Source organism: Mobula birostris, chromosome 13, assembly GCF_030028105.1.
Source record: "Mobula birostris isolate sMobBir1 chromosome 13, sMobBir1.hap1, whole genome shotgun sequence".
Classification (NCBI taxonomy): Eukaryota; Metazoa; Chordata; class Chondrichthyes; order Myliobatiformes; family Myliobatidae; genus Mobula; species Mobula birostris.
The window spans coordinates 89029909-89057714 of record NC_092382.1 but is presented as its reverse complement, the minus strand read 5'-3'; the positions used below and the strand labels follow the sequence as shown (position 1 = coordinate 89057714).

General features: G+C 41.5%; 1 long non-coding RNA gene across 1 annotated transcript; it reads right to left on the bottom strand.

Moving 5' to 3' along the window:
• On the bottom strand, positions 1-27349 carry LOC140207146 (uncharacterized). Its single transcript, XR_011888511.1, has 3 exons — positions 27307-27349; positions 14109-14855; positions 1-4933 (listed from the first exon to the last, which is right to left on the bottom strand). It is a non-coding gene; the product is annotated as an uncharacterized lncRNA (long non-coding RNA).
• Between the last annotated feature and the right edge of the window lie 457 nt (positions 27350-27806).

Here is a 27806-nt window from a genome sequence, read left to right as displayed (position 1 = left end):
TGCCATCACGTGACGTCACACTAGCGGGAAAATTACATCACCCCACCATCAAAGGACCATTACATCACGCTCACAAAATACTCAGTTACATCATCGTCATAAAACAGTCACAAGATACCCACGAGGTATGTAACACCTTCCTGCAAAAATGGAAGATTTTGGTCTTTGATGAGAAAAATTTTAACAACTATTTACAAAAAAAATTACAAATCTATAAAATCTACAATATACACAGTATAATCATACAGCACCTTACAAACTAATATACAGTAGGAGTATTAAAAATGTTAAAATACATTTACAGGAAATACATTACCACACCATAAAAAATTATATTGTACATTCAACATCTAGATACAAAGTCAGCAATCACGTAATCTTTGCCTTTAATATGAGTTATCAAAATATTATACTCCTGCAACATCAAACTCCAATTCAGTAACCTTCTAATTTTGTTTTTCATCTTACTCAAAATCACTAATGGATTATGATTGGTGAAAACTATGAGTGGTTTCTGAGTTGTACCAACATACACATCAAAATGTTGTAAAGTCAAAACAAGAGATAATAATAATTCCTTTTTTATAGTTGAATAATCTCTTTGATGCTCATTAAATTCCTTAGAAAAGTAAGCTATTGGACAATCAGCCTGATTACCATCATCCCTTTGAAGTAACACTGCTCCTGCTGCCTCATCACTAGAATCTACAGCTAATGAAAATGGGTTTTCAAAGTCAGGTGACCTGAGCACAGGTTTGTGACATAGCATAGTTTTCAATTTATCAAAGGCCTCTTAACAAGGCTCTGTCCAAACAAACTTCTTACTTTTCTTCAAGGGATTAGTTAACGGTAATTTACAGTAATATCCTACCATTCCCAAGAATCTTCTGAGAGTCTTCTTACCAGTTGGAATTGGTACCTCTAAAACTGCCCGAACTTTTGCCTGAACAGGAGCTAACTTACCCTGACCCACAACATAACCAAGGTAGGTCACAGTGACATGACCAAATTCACCTTTAGCTAATTTAATAGTTAAGTTAGTTTTTGAAAGCCTTTCAAATAGTTTCTCCACCTCAGTAATATGGGCTTCCGAAGTATCATTTCCTGTAAATAAATCATCAGTATAGGCATCTGTATCTTTTAACCCATGAATCACAGAATTAATCATCCACTGGAAAGTACGTGGTGCGTTCTTCATCCCAAAGGGAAGAACATTATATTCATATAACCCGGATGGGATTACAAATGCAGAAATCTCTCTACCTGTATCCGTCAATGGAACACACCAATAACCTTTTACCAAATCAATCTTTGTAAGGAACTTCGCTTTTCCAACTTTGCCCACACAATCATCCACTCTAGGGATAGGATACGCATCAGTTTTCGTCACAGCATTCACCTTCCTGGAATCCGTACAAAACCGAATACTACTGTCTGGTTTAGGCACCATGACACAAGATGAACTCCAATTCGAATTAGAAGGTCTAATAATATTATTCTCCAACATATACTTAATTTCATGTTCAGCAAGTTCACATTTTTACATGTTTATCTGATATGGATGTTGCTTTATGGGTTTGGTACCTCCAACATCTACATCATGTGAAGCTACTGTGGTTCTTTTAGGAACGTCTGGAAATAAATCCCTATATTTAAGAATTAATTGCTTCATCTGCTGCCTCTGCTCCAGCTGTAAATGAACGAATTTTTCATCAAAAATTTCCAGAATTGTTGAGTTTGGTTATCTGGCAGAAATAATGTTGGGTTTAAAATGAGTTACAGATGAATCATCCATTAAGTTCCTTGTGGGATCAGACTCATTATTATTGACCACAACAGGCATACTAGTGGACTGTTTGTCATAATATGGTTTATCATATTTATATGACAAAGCTGTATTGGCCTTCTTCGATCTGGTGTTTTTAAATCACATAATCCACATAATTATCTTTAGATATACCTGATAAGGACCATGAAATTTAGCTTGTAAAGGGGTTGTTTGCACCGGGAAAGGAACCAACACCTTATCTCCGGGCTTAAATGACCTCATTCTAGCTTCCTTATCATACCAAGGATACATTTTATCCAGAGCCGATTTCAAATTTTCCCTAGCTAAGCTATAAGCTTTATGTAATCTTTCTTTAAATTTTAAAACATAACGCAGCAAATTAGTATGTACCTCATTTATTTATCCACTGTTCTTTTAACAAGGCCAAATGTCCTCTAACTCTTTGTCCAAACACAATTTCAATAGGACTAAAACCTAGGGATTCCTGCATTGACTTCATACCTTGATGGCCACCCAAGGGCATACTATGAGCCAAAGTTAAAATCTCATTCCGATAACCTTTAGGAACTACTACCTGGTAAACAACCTCCCATTCTTCACTTGCAGGAATCATTGGTGATCTCCACTTCCTCATTAATACTCCCTCCTCAAAATAATATCCCGCTGGCACCTTCTCAATTTCACTACCTGGAAGAAGTTGTTCCTTTAATTTGATAATCTCAGGATCTCTAATCTGCTCTGCTACCATCTCCGTCCGAAACACAGACAAATCTTCATGGTCAGCCTTCCTACAAGAATCTTGATCAAACAATGACTGTAAGAACGTTTCTGACACATCCTCAAAATTCGAACCCCGAGGTGATCAGTCATGGTAGCAGACCCATTCTGCACATCAATCTTTTTGGCCATAGCTTGGATTACAACATAAGAAGAATCCGTGTTAGAATCCACCTTTGGTTCCTCAGAGATGGGCTTTATTGTCAAATGCACTTCCGGAAAAACTTGTCCATCTGCTAAGTAATTTCCTAACAATAGAGAAACACCATTCACGGGTAAACTGGGTTGTGGTCCTACTTTAACAGGTCCTTTAACTAACCCTGACCTTAAATCTACTTTATGCAAATGTACAGGCATAAGGGCACTCCCAACACCTCGTGTATAGTTCACCTCACCAATGTCAGACTCATCACTAAACTTAGAACACTGTCTAACGCAAGTGACTGAGAAGCTTCAGTATCCCTAAGGATTTTTATTAGCTTTGGAGTGGATTCCTCATTCAAGGATACAAGTCCTTCGGTTATAAAATGATCATATCCCCTCTTAACTTGGTCAGACTCTAACAAAGCTTCATTCGAATTTTTCGAACCCTGTGGATTTACAGGTGTTTCAATATGTTGCACACAAACATCTGGGACCGCCTCCTTCTCCTTCTTCTTCAATCAGAAACAGTTAGCTATTACGTGACCAGGTTTCTTACAATAATTACAAATAGGACCAAGATGTCTTTCCTTCACATGTTTCCATTCATCCGTACCTTTCTCACCAACTTCTGATTTAATTTCTGGTTTACCTTGACTCTCTGTGCTATTTTTCCTTTTAAAAGTTCTACCCGGAGGAAATTTACACTTATGGATTAGAACATACTCACCTGCTAATTTAGCAGACTCCTGCAATGTAGCAGCGTCCCTCTCATTTAAGTATGCCCTTACTTCAACGGGGATGCTCCTTTTAAATTCCTCCGTTAAAATAAACTCGTTTAAGTCATTATACTCTCCATTCACATTTCTAGAAGAAACCCATTACTCAAACCACACAGATTTATCGTAGGCAAATTCCGCATAAGTTTTTTTTCCACGGATTTCTTCAAATTTCTGAATCTTTCTCTATAAGCTACCGGAACCAGTTCATGCGCTTTTACTATATGCTGCTTCACAATATCATAATCAAGTGTTTGCTCAGCAGTTAAAGCTGTATAAACTTTTTGTGCTTTAACTTTAATTACACTTTGTAACATCACAGGCCATTTATCTTTCGGCCACCCTGAAATCAGAGCTTCAGTTTCAAAATGTTGGAAATATTTATTCACTTCTGTCTCATTAAATGGAGAAACTAATATAACTTCCCGACTAGCAACAAATGGTTTCCTAGGACCAGAGGATTGATTCTCCATCTTTAATTTCTCCATGGCTAGCTCAAATTCCCCCTGTTTATCTGTTTCTCTTTCTTCAAATTCGCTTTTCCTATAAGCTTCTCTTTCGGCCACCTCTGCTTTAAGTAATTCCAACTTTATCTGTTCAATATGTAATTGCATCTCTAGATTACTCATTGGAAACATATCTAACACTTTCTTTTATATCAAAATCACCCGAATTTATATAATATTCCGTTACTTCCCTTTGAATTACTGGCTTTGTTGTAACCTTCGGAATACCTTTAAGGTCCAGCCTTCTAGAAATCTCGGATACATCATCCCTTTTGGCCTTCGCTAATAGCTCCGGGTTTGGGGATGCCATAAACTCATCAATATTCATTGCTGCCGAATACCACCCACAGACCAATCAAACAAAAGAATCAGGTATTTCCCTTTTCCACATCAGGTTGATAATTAAAGAAGCACTTAGCCTCAAAATCGGAACATATCACAGACGAGCCCCAATTCTGTCACGTGTCCAGCAACACTGAATATAGAATTTAGTCAGGTTTTACAAAGAAACACAAACATAAACATTTATTAAACTCTGCTGAACAATAGCAAAAAGTATTTAAACGACTAACTTAACCAGAAGTTAACTGTTGTACAGCAACTCTGGAACAGTTCTTAAAGTGGTAAATTCAAAAGTTCAAATGATTTATACAGTCGGTACGGAGAGACTTCTCTGGAAACGGATTTCTTCCAGGCGTGACGTTACTGCTGATCCCGTCCAAAGGATTCGCGACGAAGGAAATAAAACGGCTTAAAGGGACTGACCTTTTGTACACTGCATAAACCTTCCTGATCCTTCAGAGGCTATCTCAGATGCAGGCCACTATTCCTGAACGAAGATTCAATAAGGTCGATCCTTTATAAAACCGCCGAACGACACCAACGACATCAATCCTTCGGGATCCCGTACTTCAGTAAGGTCTTCACTCTCCAAAACTAGACTGTAAAGGTAAATCAAAAGTGCAACACACAAAACGTGCAGTGATTGGTGAAACTGCTGGCACAACGATATCACCTTACAACAGAAAGTATAACTCCACTTTAAAACGAAACTGCGTCATGAGAAGAATACGCAGCATGTCGGACTAACTGACGAATTAAACAACGAATCAACTGCAACACAACAGGGGTTTCCACTTTTATATACCTGTAGGGAACATGTCATCATCTGACGTCACACTAGCGGGAAAATTACATCACCCCACCATCACAAGACCATTACATCATGCTCACAAGATACTCCATTACATCATGGTCATAAGGCAGTCAGAAAATACCCACGAGGTATGTAACAATGGATACAGTCTTACGATGATGGGTAAATGAAATCAGCTCAGTTCGTGTTATTGAGTTGAGCAGTGATGGAGAGAGAGAGGTGTGGTGGTTATACGAGTAAGCCAATGCCGTCGATCCTCCGTTGTCCTCCAAAATCACTTTAAAGACACCGAATGTGACCACAAAAAGGAGACCGACTTCTGTAGTTAAGCTATCAACCCAGGCAAGGATTGGACACACTGATATCTTCCCACCGGTCACCCCTTTTCCACACTGCGAGAGCCTCTGATCAATCCTCCAAAAACCCACCTTTCTGTGGGGACTACAAAGCTCATCCAGTGTGCTAAACCATGTGTGTCTGTCTAACAACCAGCTGACCTTGTGTTTATCTCAGCATGCTGAACACCAGCTGTCCATCACATAACACCGCTCTCGGTCACCATGATGACTCACGACCTGCTCATTGCTCACTCTCTCTAAATCAGCTGCGCCCTCTCTCTCTCTTTAAAGGTACAGCCCATAAGGGATAATTCAGGGTATCGTCACACCTACTTCCCTTTCAGAAAAATTGTGAATAAAGAGAAAAATTTTTAACTGTACATTACAGAATATAAAGCAATACAGATGTGATTATCATGTAGCACATGACAGAATCGTATACAAATACTAGTTTCTATTTCACTTTTAAAATTAACATTCAGATAGTCAATCTACCATGATATTGTCTTTATCTTTCACATGCTTTGTTAAAAAAAAGTCAAATTCCTGCAGAACCAGATCCTGGTATATTCAAACTGGCATTTGATCACCCATTGTCCCTTTTCCACTTCACCAGAACAATTAACCATCACGTGATCAGCTCGCATAACTGCCTGAATTTCATGCTGCACAGGTACTACCTTATCACCAATGTTTCCCAAACTAAGCCCATTCGGTGAACTTCCAAACAAGTTGTTAATTCCAAATAAGTAATTATTTTTATCTCCAACATATTTAGTTCCACAGGTTTCCATAGTAACACACACAGATGGTCCCTCCTGGTCAAAACAACACTTCAGGTTGTGTCTCTCCACACCACAAACTTGAGTTTGTTTATTTCTAAAGTCCGAAACAAACTGTAACAGACTAGCAGGCACCTTGTTACCAAACCACCGTCCCTTCAGCAAGGTCAACGGTCCTGAAACCAATCCAGACTTTAAATTTACCTTCTTCAAAGATTCAGAAACAACACTTTTCTCAATATCTTCAATAACATTTACCTCACCAATTTTCATCTCATCTCCAACTTTTAGAACACTGTCTAATACAAGTGACCGAGAATCCTCAATTTCCACTGGTACCAAGGTTAACCCCTTATTCAGTGAACCAAATCCATCTTACACTAAAGGACTGCATTCCTTTTCAACCAAGTCAGACACCTCAGACCTTAACTGAGTTTCAACACAAGGTTCAGTACCTGTGAATCCACAGGTACTTCAACAACCTGAACACAGGCAATCGGGACGGCTGCCTCTTCTAGGCCTTCATCACTGGTCCCAGTTTCACATTGCAGTTACCCTGATCCTCCCAGCTACCCTCTGGGAAACTCTCATCCGGAGTAAACTCAACCGCGTGGGTTACAACAACCTCGTCCGCTGACTTAGCAGACTCTGAAAGGGTCTCAGCCTCTTTCTCATCCTCCGTCTTTAATATTTCTAACCGAAGCTGAACCTCAGCCTCAGTAGGTTTCCTTTCAACAAACATTTCCCACATATCCTCTTCAAACGTTCCCTTGGATATACGCCTGTATTAACACCTTCCTCATTCTAGTGGTCACTATAAGGTTTAACTTTTCAGCAATTCCCAACATCAGACCCCTCTTAGCATCATCCAAGTCTTCAGGGGTTTGTTCTGACATAAATCTTTCAATACTAGCCTCCATTTCTGCTGTTATTTCCTGTTTTCCCACACAAACAAACCTTCCCCAAGCAAATGGAAATTTAAAGAACCAGCTGGTGAGCAGGAGATCCCAGCGGTGCCTCCAATTTTGTTACGAACCCCATAATGGGTTTAAAGAACCAGCAGACATGGAACACACCTGGAGTCTGGTTTTGCTGTTAACTATTTCTATTTTTATGAGTAACTACGTAAAACAGTAACATAAAATTAGATAACTCAAACAGGTTAGCAAAGTTCATGCATATATAAGTGTGGAAATATATAAAAGCCAAGCTTCTTCAAGCTTAGGTGGTAATCGGATACAGTCTAACGATGATGGGTAAATGAAATCAGTTCAGTTCGTGTTACTGAGTTGAGTAGTGATGGAGAGACAGAGGTGTGGTGGTTGTTTGAGTAAACAGATGCCATTGATCCTCCATTGCCCTGCGAAATTCCTTAGAAGTCACTGAATGTGACCAGCAAAAGGAGACCGTCTTCTGTGCTTAAGTTATCGACCGAAGCAAGGGTTGGACACATTGATAACTTCCCACCGGTCACCCCTTTTCCACACTGCGAGTGTCACTGATCAATGCTTCAAAAAAAACACCTTTCTGTGGGCACTACAAAGCTCATCCAGTGTGCTAAACCATGTGTGTGTGTCTAACAACCAGCTGACCTCGTATTTATCTCAGCATGCTGAACACCAGCTGTCCAGCAAATAACGTCGCCCTCGGTCACCATGACGACTCCGCACCCTCTCTCTCTTTTTAAAAGTACAGTCCATAAGGGATAATTCATGATTTTGTCACACAATTCTGACCCCTACGGAACACCATTAGTTACCGACAGCAAAACAGAATTCTCCACATTATTCTGACTCTTTCTCCCTTGTCAGGCAGCCAATCCTCGATCTGTACAAGTATCTTTCCTGTAATTCCATGAGCTATGATCTTGTTAAGCAGCCTCAGAAACAGGGAAATATAGAAAACCTGCAACAAAGTACAGGCCCTTTGGCCCACAAAGCTGTGCTGAACATGTCCTTACCCTAGAACTACCTAGGCTTACCCACAGCCCTCTATTTTTCTGAGCTCCATGTACCTATCCAGGAGACTCTTAAAAGACCCTATCGTTTCCGCCACAACCACTGCCACTGGCAGCCCATTCCACGCACTCACTACTCTCTGCGTAAAAAAGCTGACCCCTGATATCTCCTCTGTACCTACTTCCAAACACCTTAAAACTGTGCCCTCTCGTGTTAGCCATTTTAGCCCTGGGAAAAAGCCTCTGTCATCCCACACGATCAATGCCTTTCATCATTTTATACACCTCCATCAGGTCACCTCTCATCCTCCGTCACTACAAGGAGAAAAGACCGAGTTCACTCAACCTATTCTCATAAGGCATGCTCCCCAATCCAGGCAACATCTATATCCTCTCTATGGTTTCTACATCCTTCCTGTAATGAGGCGCCCAGAATTTAGCAAATTACTCCAGGTGGGGTCTGACCAGGGTCCTATATAGCTGCAACATTACCTCTTGGCTCTTAAACTCAATCCCACTGAAGGCCAAGCACCGTATGCCTTCTTAACCACAGAGTCAACCTGTGCAGCAGCTTTCAGTATCCTATGGACTCGGACCCCCAAATCCCTCTGATTCTCCACACTGCCAAGAGTCTTACCATTAATACTACATTCTGCCATCATATTTGACCTAACAAAGTTAACCACCTCACACTTATCTGGGTTGAACTCCAGTTGCCACTTCTCAGCCCGGTTTTGCATCCTATCAATATCATGCTGTAATCTCTGACAGCCCTCCACACTATCCACAACACCCCGAACCTCTGTGTCATCACCAAACTTACTAACCTATTCCTCCATTTCGTATCCAGGTCATTTATAAAAATCACAAAGAGTAGGGGTCCCAGAACAGATCCCTGAGGCACTCCACTGGTCACAGACCTCCATGCAGAATATGACCCATCTACAACCACTCTTTGCCTTCTTGAATCCCATGCCTCCTTAGTTTCTCAATAAGCCTTGCATAGGGGCCCTTGTTAAAGATCATCTGAAATCCAAGCCAACAACATCCACTGCCTCTGCTTTATCTATCCTGCCTGTTATTTCCTCAAAGTATTCCAAGACATTTGTCAGACACCATTTCCTCTAAAGGAATCCTGCTGAGTTTGGCCTACTTCATCATGCGTCGCCAATTACAGTACCCAAAAACTCACCCTTACTACACTCTAACATCTTCCTGATCACTGAGGTCAGACAAACTGTCCTATAATTTCCTCTTTCTGCTTCCCTCTCTTGTTAAAAGAGTGGAGTGACATTTGCAACTTTCTAGTCCGCCAGAACCATTCCAAAATCTAGTGATTCCTGACAGATCATTACTCACTGCTTTAAGAGAAAACTCAGGGGGGACTTCTTGATTCAGAGGTGGGGAGAGTGTGCAACGAGCTGCCCGGGCAAGTGGCAGGGACGATTTCAATCCTAAGATAATTTTGCTTAGGTCCATGGATGAGAAGGATATGGAGGGCTATGGTCCAGGTGGAACCCGGCAGATTAATACTTTGGCACGGACTTGATTGGTCGAGTGGCATTTTCCTGTGTTACAGTGTTCTACGACTCCAATGCCGTCAGAATCTCTTCAGCTACCTCTTCCTGAACCCTGGGGTGTTCAACATCTGGTCCAGGAGTCTTATCTACCTTCAGGCCTTTCAACTTCCAAAACACCTTCTCTACTTGGTAAAAGCATGTATCCTCACTTCTGCCCCAAATACTCCTGAATGTTTGGCATTTATTTAATAAATTTAATGACACAATTGTAGTGGGTGACTTCAATCTGCAGGAAAATTGGGAAAGTCAGATTAGTGTCAGATCGCAACAGAGGGAATGTATTGAATACTTACAAAATGGCTTTTTAGAGCAGCCTACTCGGGGAACTACAATCTTGGATTGGGTGTTGTGTAGTAGCCCACATTTTACGAGGGGGGTTAATGTAAAGGAACCATCAAAAGACAGTGATCATAATATGATAGAATTCCTACTGCAATTTGTGAGGGAGGAGCATGGGTCACATGCATAGTATCACAATGGAATAAAGGGAATTACAGAGGCATGAGAGAGGTGATTCCCCAGGTGGACTGGAGAAGGATACTGGTGGGGATGATACCAGAGCAGAAATGGCTGACGTTTCTGAGAATAGTTCATAATGTACAGGATAGATATGTCCTGCAAAAGTAGTTCTCAAACCGCGGGGCTAGGCTACTGTGGCTGACAATGGAAGTTAAGGACTGTATCAATGCCAAGGAAAGTGCATATAAGGTAGCAAAAGTCAGAGGAAGTTAGATAATTCGGTAGCTTTCTCTGTGGAAGACACTAGCAGTGTGCCGGAGATCTGTGAGTGTCAGGGAGCAGGAGTGAGTGCCATTGCTATAACAAAGGAAAACATGCTAGTTAAACTCAGGTTCTTAAAGCAGATAAGTCACCTGGACCAGATGGACTGCATGCCAGAGTCCTGAGAGAGGTTGCTGAAGAGATAACAGATGCATTGGTCATGACCTGTCAAGAATCACTTGATTCTGGCATGGTGCTGGAGGACAGGAAGATTGCAAATGTCAATCCACTCTTTGAGAAGGGAAGAAGGTAAAAGGCAAATTATAGTCCAGTTAGCCTAACCTCAGTGGCTGGGAAAGTGTTTTGAGCCTATCAGAACAGATGAGGTTTTGGGGTACTAGGAGACTAATGATAAAATAAGCCAAAGCCAGCATGGCTTCTGTACAGGGAAATCTTGCCAGACAAATCTGTTAATAGTTCTTTGAGGAAGTAATAACCAGGATGGACAAATGAGGGGCAGTGGATATTGTTTACTTGGGTTTTCAGAAGGCATCTGATAGGTGTCACACATGAGACTGCTTAACAGGATAATAATCAGAAGAAATACTGGCATGGATAGAGGAATGGCTGACAGCCAAGAGGCAGCGAGTGGGAATAAAAGGGGCCTTTTCTGTTTGGCTAGCAGTGACTAGTGGTCTTCAGGGGTCAGTATTCGGTCCACTGCTTTTCATATTGTTTGTCAATGATTCGGATCATGGAATTGATGGCTTTGTGGAAAGATTTGCAGATGATAGAAAGATAGGTGGAGGCATCGGTAGCGCTGAGGAAGCAATGCAATTACAGCAGGACACAGACAAATTTGAAGAATGGGCAAAGAAGTGGCAGATGGAATACAATATTGGGAAATGTACGATAATCCATTCTGGCAACAGGAACAATAGTGAACTATTATCTGATCGGGGAGAAGGTTCAAACAACAGAAGTGCAGAAGGAAATATTAGTCCTCGAGCAAGACTCCCAGAAGGTTAATTTACAGGTTGAGTCTGTGGTAAAGAAGGCAAATGCAATGCTGGCATCTATTCAAAGTGAAGTAGAATATATGAGCACAGAGACAATGCTGGTACTTTACCAGACACTACTTAGGCTGCACTGAGAGTATTTGGACCCATATCTCAGAAAAGGTGTGTTGTCGTTGGAGACAGACCAGAGGATGTTCAAGAAGATGATTCATGGAATGAAGGGGTTAAGATATGAGGAGCGTTTCCCAGCCTTGGGCCTGTATTCCTGCACTGACACATGTCTAATAAATGCGGGTGGTGGGGTGTTAAATCTCACTGAAACCCACCGAATGTGGAAAGGTCTAGATAGGGTGGATGAGGAGAGGATTTTTCGTATGGTGGGTGTAGCCATAACAGAGGGAACAGCCTCAAAACTGAGGAGCGGGGCTATCCAATGACAGAAATGTTCTTTCTTGTGCGTCTGGAAGAGAGATTTTCATGGTCTTTTGCTGGGGAGAGATGAGAAGACGCGAATGGAGAGAGTGGGCCCTTTTTCTTTTTTTTGTTAACTTCACTAACCTTCTAGTCAAAGTAAGAATTATAAAGAGCAATCGTTTAATCACATATTGTGCACTGTTTGTTATTTCGGGGTACTGATTTGTAGCAGGGGACACATCACACAGTATCCACCCAAACGAGATTTCTTAAGTTTGGCCAGGCTGGGGCGCAATCACTCCCTAGATTAAGCTGCTCGCCGGAGTGAGAGTTACATAAGGTTAGATGACTGAATGAATCGCTTCCCACATTCACAGCAGGTGAATGCCATCTCCCCGGTGTGAACCTGGTAATGTGTCATAAGGATAGATAACTGAATATTTCTCAAAGCAATGAAGCAGTATTATGAAGAATGGTCTCCGAACCTAAATCCATCAAAAACTCAAGTGTGTGCATTCCACCTGAGGAATCGAGGATCAGCTCGGAAACTCAAGGTCTTCTGGTGTGGGAAGGAGCTTGAATACCATCCAGCTCCAATTTACCTGGGCGTGACACTGGATAGGATGCTCTCATTTGCCACGCACATCCAAAATCTCCAAGGGAAAGTTGGCTCTCACAATTCTCTCTTGAAAAAATTAGCAGGCATGAAATAGGGAGCCAATACTCACACACTTAGATCAACTGCCCTAGCACTCTGCTATACCCGTACAGAATACTGTGCACCTGTGTGGGGCAGATCAGCCCATGTGAAGAAAATAGACCCTTTGCTTAACAAAGCCTGCAGAATTATCACGGGCACACTGTGCCCCACACCCCCTAACATAATTTACAGACTTGCAGGCATTGCTCCCCCAGAGATCTGAAGACACACTACAACAAAAATTGAAAAAGGTAAACAGAACTTGGATCCACGGCACTCACTACATCATCATGTGCGAGTTTCCAAATGCCTAAAGTCGAGGAAAAGCTTTGATACAGTGGAGGAACTACCGCATGGAACATCCCCGCAAACATACAGGATTGACCTCTGGCGACAAACAGAAGCCACAACCTCACCAAACAAAACAGTGCAAGACCCCACAGAAATGTTGCCAGATGGGGCACTGCAAGACAGACGGAAGTGGTGCACTCTTATCAGAGCAAGGGTGGGAGTTTGTAGGACAGGAGACAATATGGTGAAGTGGGGTTTAAAGACCAGCGAATCCGGTGACTGTGGCGAAAAGGTGCAGAACATTGAACACGTTCTGCACAACTGCCCACTCTCAGCTGATTGAGCTGACACTGACCTGCTCAAGATCAACCAAACAACACTAGAGTGGCCGGCTGTCTGGTGGGACAAACTATGATGATGATGATAACTGAATGAATCGGTGCCCACATTCAGAGCAGGTGCACGGCCTCTCCCCAGTGTGAACTCAATGATGCACATTTGGTTGAGAGAAACTCTTCCCAAAGTCTGAGCAGGTTATCTGCCTCTTCCCAGTGTGAACTTGCTGATGTCTCTTTAGTTGAGATGATTCAGTGAATCCCTTCCCACACACTGAGCAGGTGAATGGCCTTTCCCCAGTGTGAACTCGCTGATGTACCTTCAGTTTAGATGACCGAGAGAATCCCTTCCCACAGTCTGAGCAGATGAACGGCCTCTCTCCAGTGTGAACTCACTGATGTACCTTCAGTTGGAATGACCGAGTGAATCTCTTCCCACAGACTAAGCAGGTGAATGGCCTCTCCCCTGTGTGAACTGACTGGTGCCTTAGTAGTTGAGATGAGAAAGTGAATCCCTTCCCACAGTCTGGGCAGGTGAATGGCCTCTCTCCAGTGTGAACTGACTTGTGTACCAGTAGGTCAGATGACCGAGTTAATCCCTTCCCACAGTCTGAGCAGGTGAACGGCTTCTCCCTAGTGTGAACTGACTTGTGTACCTGTAGGTCAGATGACCGAGTGAATCCCTTCCCACAGTCTGAGCAGGTGAACAGCCTCTCCCCAGTGTGAACTAGCTGATGTTCCTTCAGTTTAGATGAGCAAGTGAATCCCTTCCCACAGTCTGAGCAGGTGAATGCCCTCTCCCCAGTGTGAATTCTCTGATGTACCTTCAGTTTAGATGATTGAGTGAATCTCTTCCCACAGTCTGAGCAGGTGAACGGCCGCTCCCCAGTGTGAACTCGCTGATGTACCTTCATTTGGGATGAGCAAGTGAATCCCTTCCCACAGGCCGAGCAGGTGAATGGCCGCTCCCCGGTGTGAACTCTCTGGTGTGCCATTAGCGTGGATGACTGAGTGAATCCCTTCCCACAGTCTGAGCAGGTGAACGGCCTCTCCCCAATGTGAAACGAATTGTGTACAAGTAGGTCGGATGATCAAGTGAATCCCTTCCCACACTCTGAGCAGGTGAATAGTCTCTCTCCAGTGTGAACTCGCTGATGTACCTTCAGTTGAGATGAGCAAGTGAATCCCTTCCCACAGTCCGAGCAGGTGAACAGCCGCTCCCCGGTGTGAACTCGCTGGTGTGTCCACAGGTGGGAAGACCGACTGAATCCCTTCTCACACACAGAACAGGTGAATGGCCTTGTCCCAGTGTGAACTTGCTGATGTACCTTCAGTTGAAGTGACTGACTGAATCCATTCCCACTGTCTGATCAGATGAATGGGTTCCCCTCTGTGTCAAATGACAGGCGTGCCAGTCGGTCAGATGTTTGAGTGAATTCCTCCCCACAGTCTGAGCAGGAAGGATGATCGAGTGAATCCCTTGCTCCACTTCTTAAATATCTGGACAGAGACAGCAAAACTGGCGTGTTGTGTTCGAGATTCCCGTAGACAAATTCCATGTCATATTTAACCTGTAAAAAGATTTACAAGATCCATCAGTGGGTGTAGGACATTTCAGATGAGATCACTTGAGTTGCTAAGGTGTGATCTGGCCTCACACTGTTACAGTGAGGTTCAACACAAGTTGGTGAGAGAAATTATCTTCTCAATGGGCACAATGCTGGTAACTGGAATGACCATCAAACTCTCTGATGCTCTTCCTGTCTCTATAAGAATGGGGCATTTCTGCCATCTCCAATCTGTGACCTGGCTCAGTCTGACTCTCTCCATTGGTATTATTCCCTGGCCCCACAGTAACTGAAACACTCTCACACAAATAGCCGGCAGTGCATTCCACACACCCAGCACTCTCTGTGTAAAAAACTTACCCCTGACATCCCCTCGGTATCTATTTTCAAGCACCTTAAAACTCTGCCCCCTCGTGTTAGCCATTTCAGCCCTGGGAATAAAACTCTGGCTATCCACATGATCAATGCTCCTCATCATCTTATACACCTAAAAAAGGCTCTAAACATAAACAAGGAAATTATACATTGCTTTGAGGATTTGTTAGAAGTATACAAAATTATGAGGGTATAGATAGGGTAAATGCAAGCAGCTTTTTCCACTGAGGTTGGGTGGGATGACAACCGGAGGTCATGGGTAAATGGGAAAGGTGAAAATTTAATGGGAACATTTGGAAAAGCTCTTTACTGAAATGGTCGTGAGAGTGTGGAATGAGATGCCAGCACAAGTGGTGAGTATGAGCTCGGTGTCACCATTTAACAGAAGTTTGATAGGTACCTGGATGGTAGGGGTATGGAGGGCAATGGTCCCGGTGCAGGTAGTTGCATTAGACAGCTTAAATGTTTTTTCAGCATTGACTAGATGGGCCAAATAGTCTGTTTCTGTACTGAACATCTCCATGTTTCTATGACAGAGAAGCTGGCCAGACTTGTTTGGAAGGGAAAGGTAGGAGTAACAATGGAGCAGCAATGGCTGGAGTTTCTGGGAGCAATTCAGGAGCTGAGTGATAGATACATCCCAAAGAAGTGGAAGCACTGGAAAGGCAGGAGGACACAACCGTGGCTGAAATGAGAAGCCAAATCCAACATAAAAGCCAAAGAGAGGGCAAACAAAAGAGCAAAAACTACTGGGAAGCTTTTAGAAACCAACAGAAGATGACTAAAGAAAAAAGTCAGATGAGTTCAGGGCGTGGAATTTTGATATTGTACTCATAAATGAGGGCAAGGGAATAATATCAGGAAGAGACTGTGAGTTTTCAGAAGACAGCCCTCACCCCCTCCAGAAGAGCCATAAAGTCTGAGTAATTTCAAACTGTTGCTATGATAAACAGAAGCAAGAACAGACGGTGTTATACTTCCCTCAAGAAGTACATATTATAATGTGGATTTTATATTACTGAATTATTTTATTTTTTATTCATTCATTCATTCACTCCTTTTTCCCCACCTAAATGAGAATATGTACATGGGAGGAATACACAGGGAAGTGTTTTCTGTGTTATGGACATAGATTTTTTCACTTACTTCTACGGGTACTGCAGTGGGGGCCCTCAGCTCACAGGTAGGAGAGGCTATCCCCCATGGCTAGACGTTTCCTCTCAACCCAGGGTCATCTACTGGAGACGTCAGCCTTGGAATCACACTTTCGGTACCTTTTTTATCATTCGCGTTTCTTGGTTCTTACTTGTTCAGGGAGTAGATCGATGAAGTTCTATTTTGCTAATTTTGATGATATACTGGCAGATAAATACACATGGCTAAGGACAAAGTAAAATTCATGTCTTTTACTGTCAATGGGCTGTTAAATCCAATCAAATGCAGTAAAATTCTATCAAAAATGAAGAAAGAACAAGCCCATGTAGTATATTCACAGGAAACTCACTTAAGTGATAATCAGCACGGAAAACTAAAGAGAATGGGCTTCACTAATTTGTTTTTCTCCTCATATAAATCAGGACATAGGAGAGGAGTTGCTATCCTCATCTCAAGCAAGCTAAATTTTGAAAAGGTATTCGAAATAGGAGATAAGGAGGGCAGATATATTCTAGTAAGCAGAAATATAGACAGAAATTCAGTTACTCTATTGAATATATACGCACCCCCAGGAAGTGATATTAATTTCTTCCAGAAGATTACTAATATTATGGTAACGGAAACAGAAAGTCTCTTGGTATGTGGGGGAGACTTAAATTTGCAATTACAACCAAAGTTAGACTCTTTGAATAGAAAAACCTGTGAAACCAAGTCCTTACATAAAACAGTTAACACACTTTATGAGGATGTTGGTCTAATTGGTATATGGAGGGACCTTTTCCCTGACAGAACGGATTACACTCATTATTCTGTCCCCCATTCTGTATATACAAGAATAGACTATTTCATAACATTTGGAAAAGATAAAGACAAAATAAACACCTGTGGTATTAGGACAATAGATGTAAATCTGCAGTCCCCAACCACCGGGCCGTGGACCGGTGCCGGGCTGCAAAGCAAGCGCTACCGGGCCGCGAGGAAATGATTACGAGTCAGCTGCACCTTTCCTCATTCCCTGTCATGCCCACTGTTCAGCTTGAAGGCACTCGAGGTCATGACCTGCGTGTCATCCATGTCCACGCCAGAAGGAGATCAACTCCACGAGTTTGCAAATGACGGTGGGCTGAAAAGTATGTTTGACATATCATCTCTGCTGGCATTCTGGATCAAAGTCAAGGCTAAATATCCTGAAATAGCCACGAAAGCACTGAAAACGTTGCTTCCATTTCCAACATATCTCTGCAATGAAGGCAACGAAAACTAAATTGCAGAATAGACTGGACATAAGGAACCCCCTTCGAGTATCGCTGTCTCCCATCACCCCTCGATGTCTTGTTGCAGGGAAACAAGCCCAGAGCTCCCACTGATTCGGTGATATTGGTCTGTTGCAACGATTTTATATGTTCATACGGGGAAAATATGTGCTGTGTGTTTAATATCCAAACGTTACTTTAAATGTTATGATGCTATTGACTTATATAACCATATAACAATTACGGCTGGAAACAGGCCATCTCTCCCCTTCTAGTCCGTGCCAAACGCTACTCTCACCTAGTCCCACCGACCTGCACTCAGCCCATAACCCTCCATTCCTTTCCTGCCCAAATACCTATCCAATTTAACTTTAAATGATAATGTCGAACCTGCCTCTACCACTTCTACTGGAAGTTCGTTCAACACTTACTTCAAGCTGCCCTGATAATTGACATCACTATATTCATGCGAGGAAAATATGCGCTGTGTGTTTAATATTAAATTGGTTAGATAAACCCCTTTAGAAACGAAATTGAGTGTATTAGCCACTTATCACCTATATTCCGGTCATGATTAACACCCCCTACCCACCTCCTGCGAGCGGAATTGCTAAAAACGATTTGTAGAAAAAAGTAGGCACGTACACGCGTGAGCAACTCACGCATTCACACTGGTGCCTGCGCAAGGGTTCATGGTCATTGTAGTCTTTCTCGAGGTAAACACAACGTATTTGACTGCTACTCTTGTCCATTGGCAACCATACCCCCACTGCCCCCGGGTCGGCCGGTCCGCAAGAATATTGTCAATATTAAACCGGTCCGCAGTGCCAAAAAGGTTGGGTCCCCTGATGTAAATGACCATGCACCTATACCTTTATCTGCTGATTTTGACCTACAACAAAAGAATACTATCTGGAAACTAAATTCAGGTCCACTCAATTATCCCTATTTTAAGGAACAAATTAAAAGAAAAGAATTACTTAAAATTCAATGATAATGGAGAGGCTTCACCTCCCATTCTATGGGATACTCTGAAGGCTGTCTTAAGCGGGAAAATTGTAGTAATATCTTCATTTAAGAAAAAAAAAGGAATAAAACATTAGAGGAATTGCAAAATAAGTTGAAGGAACTAGAAAAAAAACACAAATTGAGTTTGGTACAGGGTACATTAGAGGAAATTAAAAAAAAATAGGAATGAAATTAATAATTTGGCTACACAAGAAATCTGGAAAAAATCTAATGTTTCTGAAACAGTGACACTATGAAAGTGGATCTAAATCCATGAACGTACTGTGGAAACTTAAAAAAATGATAGCAGAAAATACAATTCATAGAATTAGGGATCCAAGAATAAAAATGGTAAAAAGAAAAACTAAGTGAAATTCAAGAAGCTTTTGAAGTGTTTTACAAAACTCTATATTCCAAAGTTCCTGGGGAAGCATAACCCAAATTGACACCCTGCAGAATTCTCTAGAGTTACCCACTTTAAGTGAAGAACAAAATAGAATGATAACTGCTGACATAACTGAAGCTAAACTAAAAACTGCAATTAGTAGACTTAATTTAAGCAAGTCACCAGGATCAGATGGATACACAGAAGAATTTTAAAATGAATTAATTCCTGTTTTACTCCCCACACTGAACTGGGCTCTAAAAAAGGCGCAATTGTCACCCAGCTGGAAGGAAGCGATAATCTCAGCTATACTGAAAGAAGGCAAGGATAAAATGGAATGTGGGTCATTTAGACCAATATCTGTTCTTAAAGTAGATTATAGATTATTTACCTCCATCATGGCCAAGTGATTTGAAGAGTTTCTACCCACACTGATACATAATGACCAGACAGGTTTTATACAATAACGTCAAACACAAGACAATATACGAAGGACACTTCACATTATGGACCATATACAAAAAAATAACATGGAAGCAATAGTGATAAGCGTGGACACTGAAAAGGCATTTGATTTGGTTAATTGGAATTTTCTTTACAGAGTTTTACATGAATTTGACTTACATGACACAATTATTAAAACTATACAGGCACCGGATGACAATCCTACTGCTAGGATTAAAAGCAATGAATATTTAACAAATAGTTTTACCCTAGAAAGGGGCATGATACAGGGATGTGCATGGTCACAGCTACTCTTCGCATTATATCTGGAACCACTAGCTCAATATATCAGACAAAATGAAGATATCAGGGAAATTACTATCAAAGGGACAGAGCATAAGTTGGCCTGTTACGCGGATGACATTTTGATCTATCTAGGGCAACCGATATACTCTTTACCTAAAGTGATGCAATCCGTTGAACAATATAGTCAATTATCAGGATAGAAGATCAACATAGATAAAACCCAATTACTTTCATATAAGTATAGCCTACCAAGAGAAGTTGAAAGTAGATATCCCTGGGCATGGGAAACAGTCTTTCAAATATTTCGGCATCATTATGCCAAAAGATTTGGCAAAATTATCAGAATGCAAATATTCGCCTACATATAAAAAAATTAAGGAAGATATAACAAGATGGAACATAATTCCTTATTTTAGTCTCAGTTCAAAGATTGAATCCATCAATCTGACTATATTGCCCAGACTATTATATCTCCTTCAGACCCTGCCTCTAGAGATTAACCAAAATCAATTCAATGAATAGAACAAGATGTTATCAAGATATATATGGCAAGGTAAAAGGCCCAGAGTTTGTCTCAAAACTTTGCAATCAGCCAAGAAAAAGGGGGGGATGGGGCCTAGCTTCTCTTAGAGATTGTTATTTTGCAGCACAGTTGAGAGCTGGTGCATCCCATCATATGATGCTTAATGGAAAAACGTTGAGGACAGGATACTTTCCATCCCCATACAGGCAAATTTGGCTGATATCAACCTACAAAGTGACGTAAACACTATTGATAACCCGTGGGTGAAATGGACTCTTAAAATATGGAAAACTATTATAAAAGATTATAAACTACAGGGAGATATTGCAATTCTTAAATGGTGTGCACATGACTTGGATTTTACGCCGAATAAACTGGATGCTAGATTTAAGGACTGGATGACTAAAGGAATAACAGTTCTTTGCCTTATAATTAAAGAAGGAATACTGTTTAGTTTTGAAATGCTTAAAGAGAAACACTTATTAGAAAAACAAGGCTTTTATCGGTATTTGCAGATGCGACAGTATGTTAACAGGAGGGTTAAAAAAGTAACCAAGGATTGATAGAGCTATTTAGAAGAGCATATAATTCAGATAATGGTAGTAGCATCACTTCAAGCATGTATAAGGGTTTGTCAAATCTTAAGACACATTCAATTTCATTCATTAAAACATAATGGGAGAAGGATGGAGGGATAATTATATCTGAGAAAGAATGGACAATAATATGGAGGTATCAATGGAAATATACCAGTTTACAGAAATGGAGGGAGTTTGGATGGAAAAACTTGATAAGATATTTTATTACAGCCTCTCAGAAATCCCATTATTATAGTAACCTCCCTGTTTGCTGGATAAATTGTGGAAATCAAAATGCAAACCATTATCATATTTTCTGGGAATGCCCCATTATCAAAGACTATTGGAGTGGGACACACAATGCCCTACAAGACATTTTTAAATGTGAAATACCCTTAGAAAGGAAGACCATATAGTTCGGGTATATACCTCAAGAATGGTTGAAAAGCGATACATACTTAATGAATATACTGCTGGTGGCTGGTAAAAACTCTTAACAGGAAATGGTTATCAAGGAGAGCCCAACCTTAAACGCATGGACGGAAATTTTCCATATATTGATTGGGACTCCCGTACTGTTAGGGGTCTAGATGGTTTAGAGTTTGTAAAATGTGTTCAGGAAAGTTTTCTAAATCAATATATAGAGGTACCAACTAGAGGGGATGCAATATTGGATCTCCTGTTAGGAAATGAGTTAGGACAAGTGACGGAAGTGTATGTAGAGGAGCACTTTGGTTCCAGTGATCATAACACCATTAGTTTCAACTTGATCATGGACAAGGATAGATCTGGTCCTAGGGTTGAGGTTCTGAAATGGAAGAGGGCCAAATTTGAAGACATGAGAAAAGATCTAAAAAGCGTGGATTGGGACAGGTTGTTCTCTGGCAAGGATGTGATTGGTAGGTGGGAAGCCTTCAAAGGAGAAATTTTGAGAGTGCAGAGTTTGTATGTTCCTGTCAGGATTAAAGGCAAAGTGAATAGGAATAAGGAACCTTGGTTCTCAAGGGATATTGCAACTCTGATAAAGAAGAAGAGAGAGTTGTATGACATGTATAGGAAACAGGGAGTAAATAAGGTGCTTGAGGAGTATAAAAAGTGCAAGAAAATACTTAAGAAAGAAATCAGGAGGGCTAAAAGAAGACATGAGGTTGCCTTGGCAGTCAAAGTGAAGGATAATCCAAAGAGCTTTTACAGGTATATTAAGAGCAAAATGATTGTAAGGGATAAAATTGGTTCTCTTGAAGATCAGAGTGGTCGGCTATGTGCGGAACCAAAGGAAATGGGGGAGATCTTAAATAGGTTTTTTGCGTCTAAGGAAACTGGCATGAAGTCTATGGAATTGAGGGAATCAAGTAGTGAGATCATAGAAACTGTACAGATTGAAAAGGAGGAGGTGCTTGCTGTCTTGAGGAAAATTAAAGTGGATAAATCCCCGGGACCTGACAGGGTGTTCCCTTGGACCTTGAAGGAGACTAGTGTTGAAATTGCAGGGGCCCTGGCAGAAATATTTAAAATGTCGGTGTCTACGTGTGATATCCCGGAGGACTGGAGAGTGGCTCATGTTTTTCCGTTGTTTAAAAAAGGATCGAAAAGTAATCCGGGAAATTACAGGCCAGTAAGTTTGACGTTGGTAGTGGGTAAGTTATTGGAGGATGTACTAAGAGACAGAATCTACAAGCATTTGGATAGACAGGGACTTATTAGGGAGAGTCAACATGGCTTTGTGCGTGGTAGGTCATGTTTGACCAATCTGTTGGAGTTTTTCGAGGAGGTTACCAGGAAAGTGGATGAAGGGAAGGCAGTGGACGTTGTCTACATGGATTTCAGTAAGGCCTTGGACAAGGTCCCGCATGGGAGGTTAGTTAGGAAAATTCAGTCGCTAGGTATACATGGAGAGGTGGTAAATTGGATTAGACATTGGCTCAATGGAAGAAGCCAGAGAGTGGTGGTAGAGAATTGCTTCTCAGAGTGGAGGCCTGTGACTAGTGGTGTGCCACAGGGATCAGTGCAGGGTCTATTGTTATTTGTCATCTATATCAATGATCTGGATGATAATGAGGTAAATTGGATCAGCAAATTTGCTGATGATACAAAGATTGGAGGTGTGGTAGACAGTGAGGAAGGTTTTCAGAGCCTGCAGAGGGACTTGGACCAGCTGGAAAAATGGGCTGAAAAATGGCAGATGGAGTTTAATACTGACAAGTGTGAGATATTGCACTTTGGAAGGACAAACCAAGGTGGAACATACAGGGTAATTCGTAAGGCACTGAGGAGTGCAGTAGAACAGAGGGATCTGGGAATATAGATACAAAACTCCCTAAAAGTGTCGTCACAGGAAGATAGGGTCGTAAAGAGAGCTTTTGGTACATTGGCCTTTATTCATCAAAGTATTGAGTATAAGAGCTGGAATGTTATGATGAGGTTGTATAAGGCATTGGTGAGGCCGAATCTGGAGTATTGTGTTCAGTTTTGGTCACCAAATTACAGGAAGGATATTAATATGGTTGAAAGAGTGCAGAGAAGGTTTACAAGGATGTTGCCGGGACTTGAGAAACTCAGTTACGGAGAAAGGTTGAATAGGTTAGGACTTTATTCCTTGGAGCGTTGAAGAATGACAGGAGATTTGATAGAGGTATATAAGATTATGATGGGCATAGATAGAGTGAATGCAAGCAGGCTTTTTCCACTGAGGCAAGGGGAGAAAAAAACCAGAGGACATAGGTTAAGGGTGAGGGGGGAAAAGTTTAAAGGGAATATTGGGGGGGGCTTCTTCACACAGAGAGTGGTGGGAGTATGAAATGCGCTGCCAGATGAGGTGGTAAATGCGGGTTCTTTTTTAACATTTAAGAATAAATTGGACAGATACATGGATGGGAAGTGTATGGAGGGATATGGTCTGTGTGCAGGTCAGTGGGACTAGGCAGAAAATGGTTTGGCACAGCCAAGAAGGGCCAAAAGGCCTGTTTCTGTGCTGTAGTTTTTCTATGGTTTCTAAGATTATAAATTAGAGGGAGATATTGCAATTCTTAAATGGTGTGCCTATAACTTGGATTTTACGCCCAATAAACCGGATGGTAGATTTAAGGACTGGATGACTAAAGGAATAACAGTTCTTTGCAATATAATTAAAGAAGGAATACTGTTCAGTTTTGAAATGCTTAAAAGGAAACTCTTATTAGAAAAACAAGACTTTTATCGGTATTTGCAGATGCGACAGTATGTTAACAGGAGGGTTAAAAATGCAACCAAGGCTTGGTGGAGCTATTTAGAAGAGCATATAATTCAGATAATGGTAGTAGAATCATTTGAAGCGTGTAGAAGGGTTTGTCAAATCTTAAGACACATTCAATTTCATTCATTAAAACATAATGGGAGAAGGATGGAGGGTTAATTATATCTGAGAAAGAATGGACAATAATATGGAGGTATCAATGGAAGTGTAGCAGTTCACAGTAATGGAGGGAGTTTGGATGGAAAAACTTGAAAACATATTTTATTACAGCCTCTCAGAAATCCCATTATTATAGTAACCTCCTTGTTTCCTGGATAAATTGTGGAAATCAAAATGCAAACCATTACCATATTTTCTGGGATTGCCCCGTTATCAAAGACTATTAGAGTGGGATACACAATGCCTACAAGACATTTTTAAATGTGAAATACTCTTAGAAAGTAAGGCCATATACTTTGGGTATATACCTCAAGAATGGTTGAAAAGAGATACATATTTAATGAATATACTGCTGGTGGCTGGTAAAAACTCTTACCAGGAAATGGTTATCACAGGAGAGCCCAACCTTAAATGCATGGACGGAAATTACAATTGACATTTACAAAATGGAGAAGGTAACAGCATCTGTTAATCATAAGTTGGAACAATTTGATTCATAGTGTAAAAAATGCTTTAACTACATAACACCTCATAGACCTGATTTTATTCTCACAAATCAATGAATATGTTGTATAAAAAAAAAGATCACTCCCTACTTGTACGAGGTTTTCTCTTTTTGCTTGTTCTTTCTTTCCTCTATTTTCTATAAGTGTATACCTCAGATAAGTATTCAGTGGAGATTTGTGGCAAATATGAATATATGATATACATGTACAGCACCTGAAATACATCTTATGGAAATGTTTATTTGATGATGGACTTCAATAAAAAATAAATTTCAAAAAAAAAAGAAAACAAACTCTCCCTCATTGTCACAAAAACAAAGGAGCTGATTGTGGACGACAGGAGGAATGGAGACAGGCTGACCCCTATTGACATCAAGGGATCTGGATTTGAGAGGGTGAACAGCTTTAAGTTCCTTGGCATACACATCATCAAGGGTCTCACGTGGTCTGTACATACCGTCTGTGTTGTGAAAAGAGCACAACAGCACCTCTTTCACCTCAAATGGTTGAAGAAGTTTGAGATGGGGCCCCAAATTCTAAGGACTTTCTACAGGGACACAATTGAGAGCATCCTGACTGGCTACATCACTGCCTGGTATGGGAACTGTACTTCCCTCAATCGCAGGAAACTACAGAGTGTGGTGCAGACAGCCCAGTGCATCTGTAGATGTGAACTTCCCAGTATTCAGGATATTTACAGAGACAGGTGTGTAGAAAGGGCCCAAAGGATCATTGGCGACCAAAATCACCACAACCATAATCTGTTCCTGCTGCTACCATCCAGGAAATGGTACCACAGCAAAAGGATCAACAGGCTCCGGGACATCATCTTCCACCAGGCCATCAGACTGATTAATTAATTTCTATGTTACATTGACTGTCCTATGTACAAATTATTTATTATAGATTACTATAAATTACACATTGCACATTTAGATGGAAGTGTAACATAAAGATTTCTACTCCTCATGAATATGATGTATGTAATAAATTCAATTCACCCTCTCCACTATCTGTTCTGTCATTCTGGCTTCCATTCCACCTGCGACTTATTTTTACCACCTCACCCCCTCCCACCACACTAGCACTAGCAAGCATTACCACTAGGATATTAGTCCCTTCCTGTTCTGTTCCCGTAACTAATGAATCCCCTGTCACCCCTTTGACTTTGATCTGCCAGGTAAACCCCACATCAGTTTCTAAAGTGCCCACCTGTTGTTGTGGGGGTTGGCCACAAGAGTACTCTGCGATGGCTATTTAATCTCATTCCCCTTCCTGACTCTCACCCAGTTTCCTGTGTCCCTGCACCTTCGGTGTAACTCAGCTCTGTTCATGTCATATCTATCACCCCCTCCAACTCCTGGATGATCCGGAATTCATCCATTTCAAGTTCCAACTCCTTAAAGTGCAGGGTTACAAGCTGCAGCTGGATGCACATCTTATAGGTGAGGGTATCAGGGACACTGGAGGTCTCCCCACCTTCCCACCAATCTCCCTTCTAATTTGTAATGACTAATGTGCAGATAAAGCTTGTATTGTGCATCTTTTTACCCAGTGACAACAAGTGCACAGTGAATATTATATAGAGAGGTATCCATTTTAAAGCGAGCACATCACTGTCAATAAGAACTTTGATGTCCTCTGGGTTTGATCAAGTTTATCTGCACTCTCACATAACCTATGTAGCGGGTAATGAAGGATTTTCTCGCCAGAGCTTTTGCACACCATCCATCTGGGATTTTCTTGCCAAATGATGCTTCAAAAAGTCAGATTTCCAAATATCACTCCACTTCCTCCCACTTGCAAATTCTCCAGCAACTTTCGCATCACCAAAATACACACAGGTAACACCAGTTTCTATATTGGACATAAATATTTCCCCTGAACCCTTCCCCAGGTGACTGACGGTGGTGAACTCATTGATAGCAATCCCAATGAATATGAAGGGAAGGACAGTCGTCTGTCTCATTGGAGTCTGGCACATTTGTGATGTGAAAGCTACTTGTTGCCCAGGACAAAGGTGTTTGATATCATTATGTACCCAGAGAGAATGGGTCAAAACATGTCCTCACGGGTAGAAAGGTCCAGAACAAGAGGAGGTAGAACAAGCAACACACACAAAATGCTGGAGGAACTCAGCAGGCCAGGCAGCATTTATGAAAAATAGTACTAATGCTGAGTTCCTCCAGCATTTTCTGCGTGTTGCTTGGATTTCTGCAGATTTTCTCTTGTTTATCATTGGAAGTAGAACAAAGGTGATTTTCTCAACTGGTGATGTAAAAGATTTTGTTCCCTTTCTCCGAGTTCCCAATCCTTGCATTTAGACAGCTGGAGCTCAGCTCTGTCTGAGAGATCCATCGGTTCCCATTCCCTCATCAGCCGGAGGCTCCCCGGGGCCCGTGTACGGATCGTGGGTCTGAGAGAGAGGGACGAGAGCAGGACTGTGCCGGGATTGCGGACCCCGGCGTTCGGATCACAGCAATTATCCCTCAGTCGGTGTTAAAAGAGTCACTCGGAGATTCTCCCTTACCTTTACGATGTCGCCGAGGCCTTTTGTGTACTGCGCGCATGCGTGATATTCGGGAACATCAGCGACCTGACGCCTGCGCATTTGATCGGTGCTTCAGCGACGGGGAAATTTTTAACGCAGCGCTTTATGGGTAATCACGGTGCCATCAAAAGTTTCTGCCAGTCCCGTTCCACGTCCATACCTCAGTTTTTTTTTGTGTGTGTAGAAAACTCAGCAGCTGATTAACAGCTGTTTAACCCATAAATAATACACTCAATATCAACAGGCATTCCGTGTATCTAATGCCAAAGTACAATTCTCTTACTAATTCAGATGTGAAACAGTGCTGGAAATACAGAGACGCACACACACAAAATGCTGGAGGAACTCTGCAGTTCAGGCAGCAACTAAGCAGAGGAGTACACAGCCTAGGCGTGCTGAAGGGGCTCAGCCGAAACGTTGTCTATTTATTCCTCTTCAGATTTGCTGCCTCATCTGTTGATTTCCACCAGTATTTTGCA